At 36.8% G+C, this 3,403-nt stretch overlaps 1 protein-coding gene across 4 annotated transcripts in view; it reads left to right on the top strand.

Moving 5' to 3' along the window:
* LOC112145972 (SH3 and cysteine-rich domain-containing protein 2) overlaps positions 1-3,403 on the top strand; it is a 54,199-nt gene that overhangs the window by 13,955 nt on the left and 36,841 nt on the right. The gene's annotated exons all lie outside the window — the stretch shown is intronic.

A 3,403-nucleotide genomic window follows, 5' to 3' on the forward strand; every position in this document is an offset into this window, starting at 1 on the left:
ACTCAGATTGCTCACCGCCTCTTTGTCAAGGGTCTTTGAAAAGAGGTGAATCTTAAAGAGATCTTCATTGGTTGGAAATTAGAGGGCTGTTTGGATGTTGTGACAAAATTATGCTGAGATGGATTGTTTGTGGAGTCAGGGAGCACTTTTTGTTCCTCTAAAAGTATTTTTATCAGGAGGTCAGGACACACGACTTAAAGAGCCGCTGCAATGAACATTTCTTTCAATGTTTCTGATGACGGAGGACATATATAAGGAAGATTAAGCTTAAAGTTGCTGAGTATTTTTTCTATTTAAAATTTTAAGCTAATTTGGAGTTTAGCAAATATTTCAGCTGCATGCTAGCTGTTTTGGCTAACAGTTTTTCCAGTTTTTTTTAGGCAAATTTCACATTTAACTAATATCTTAACTGGCTATCAGCTTTAGCATTTTCAGCTATCAATTTCAGCGTTTTCAGCTATCAGCTTCAGCGTTTTCAGCTATCAGCTTCACCATTTTTAACTATTAATTTCAGCGTTTTCAGCTATCAGCTTCAGCATTTTCAGCTATCAGTTTCAGCGTTTTCAGCTATCAGTTTCAGCGTTTTTAGCTATCAGCTTAAGCGTTTTTAGCTATTAATTTCAGCGTTTTCATCTATCAGCTTCAGCGTTTTCAGCTATCACCTTCACCATTTTCAACTATCAATTTCAGCGTTTTCAGCTACCAGCTTCAGCGTTTTCAGCTATCAATTTAAGCATTTTTATCTATCAGTTTCAGCGTTTTCAGCTATCAATTTCAGCGTTTTTAGCTATCAGTTTCAGCATTTTTAGCTTTCAGCTTAAGCGTTTTTAGCTATTAATTTCAGCGTTTTCAGGTATCAGCTTCAGCGTTTTCATCTATCAATTTCAGCGTTTTCAGCTATCAGTTTCAGCGTTTTTAGCCATCAGCTTAAGCATTTTTAACTATTAATTTCAGCGTTTTTAGCTATCAGCTTAAGCGTTTTTAGCTATCAATTTCAGCATCTTCAACTCTCGGCACTAGCATCAGCAGGCAAATTCAGTTTACAGCGTTCACACTAGCATTATCGCAGGTAATGCTATATTTCAAATTTTTAGATAGTTTAAAGCTAATGATGTGTGCTTTACATCCAGTTTGCCCATGACCCGATCAGTCGACTAATCGGAAAAAATAATCGGTGATTAATCGACTATTAAAATAATCGTTTGTGACAGCACTAGTGTGTAAACAGAGAACTCTCAGCAACAGAGAGGGGGAGGAGGAACACGGTTTCTTCACACCACCCACAAGTTAGACGTAAATTTCTAATGATCCACTGCCGCTCTGCAGAAAATAGGTCCAAGAAAACGATGGATTTTTTACTAAAAATTGCATAAATGTTATAAAAAGTCCACTGGGAACACTTCTAAGTCATCTTCTTAAATTACTTCCATTAATGAAACCAGAGTTTATTTAAAAGAATGCAGTAAATCAGAGCACTCTGTTCACAACACTCTGCAGCCCAACCCACATTCATCACTGAAATCTAATGAAGGCAAATCACATAAATAGAGTTTTGCAGGAACCATATGGAGCGTGCAGCGTATTCCTCGCTTTTGTTTCTTTGGCTCCGTGTGCCTCACACGCTCTCCTGCAGACAAACTGTCTTCATATCTTACTTCCAGACACGCAGAGCTGTAAACAACATGTCCCCGTAAAGTGATTATGTTTGGCGCGGAACAGAACGATTGCGGACAGGCAAACAGACGGCGCACGTGCTCCGCGGCCCGCCGGTCCTCTGTCTGACTCCGGCCATTCCATCCCTGCAGCGCGGCCACGCCCTCACACATGTCGCTGACAGATAGCTGCCATGCTCCTAAGACGGTGTCAGCAAACATGCTTTCATCCAGGCACTCACACACATGATGCTCCGTCATTTGTGATGCAGCAACAATGACGTGTGACTTTGACACATCATGCAAACATGTGTGAAGGCTCCTTAACATGCCAACCACCTCAGGAGCAGCTGTTGACAAGTGATAACTCTCTGTAAATACTGGTTTTATTTCCTTGTCACCAAAGAAAAGCCGTTTATTCATCACCCAGCTCTGTGTTTGAATGCAGGTGTTCTGAAAGCTGATTGTGGGAATGCTTTTACAGCATTCTCACTACAGTGATCCTCCTGCTCCTTTCTGTACGTTTTTCAGCACATAAAAACTCAGTCACATTTTCAGTGATTTCAGCAATCTTTACTTTATAAACTTTATCGTTTTTGAAATATTGAGCAAAATATGTCCCATAGGAAAAGAACATTTCATAATGTAATTAGATTAGCAATAGCCTAAGTCTTTAAATATATTTATGGGCTAAGTTCTAATCTTTTATAGTATTTTTTTTTCCATTGAGTTTAGCTAATATTTTAGCAACATGCTAACGTTTTTAGGCTAATTTAAAGTTAGCTCCTATTTTAGGAACAGGCTAACATTTTTAGCTAGTTTGATATCTACTGAGGTTTTTAGGCTAATTTAGAGTTCGCTCCTATTTTAGAAACAGGCTAACATTTTTGACTGATTTCATTTACTGATGAATTTTAGGTTATAGTGGAGCTTAGCTAGTATTTAAGCAACAAGCTAACGTTTTTTGGCTAGTTTGATATCTACTGAGGTTTTTTTTTGGCCAATTCAGAGTTTAGCTTCTTTTTTAGCAACATGCTAACGTTTTTTGGCTAGTTTGATATCTACTGAGGTTTTTTTTTTGGCCAATTCAGAGTTTAGCTTCTTTTTTAGCAACATGCTAGCTTTTTCTGGCTATTTTTTAATCTACTTAGGTTATTTTATGCTAATTTAGAGTTTAGCTTCTATTTTACCAACAGGCTAACATTTTGGAGTAATTTAGTTTACTGATGAATTTTAGGTTATATTGGAGCTTATCTAGAAGATAAGCAACGTGCTGGGTTTTTTGTGTGTGTGTGTGTTTTTTTTGTGACTAATTTGGAATCTACTGAGGTTATTTTATGCTAATTTGGAGTTTAGCTAATATTTTATCAACGTTTTGGGCTAAATTGTTACCTACTGGGGTTTTTGAGGCTAATTTCAACTTTAGCTTCTATTTAGGCAACAGGCTAACTTTTTGACTAATTTAGTTTACAGAGGAATTTTGGAGTTTAGCCAGTAATTAAGCAATATGCTAGCATTTTGGCTAATATATTATGTACTGAGGTTTTAATAGGCTTATTTAGCGTTTAGATTCTATTTTAGAAACAGGCTAACGTTTTTAGCTAATTTAATATCTACTGAGGTTTTTAGGCTAATTTAGAGTTAGCTCCTATTTTAGAAACAGGCTAACATTTTTGACTGATTTCGTTTACTGATGAATTTTAGGTTATATTGGAGCTTAGCTAGTATTTAAGCAACATGCTAGTTTTTTT

This window comes from Oryzias melastigma, linkage group LG8 (assembly GCF_002922805.2).
Source record: "Oryzias melastigma strain HK-1 linkage group LG8, ASM292280v2, whole genome shotgun sequence".
NCBI lineage: Eukaryota > Metazoa > Chordata > Actinopteri > Beloniformes > Adrianichthyidae > Oryzias > Oryzias melastigma.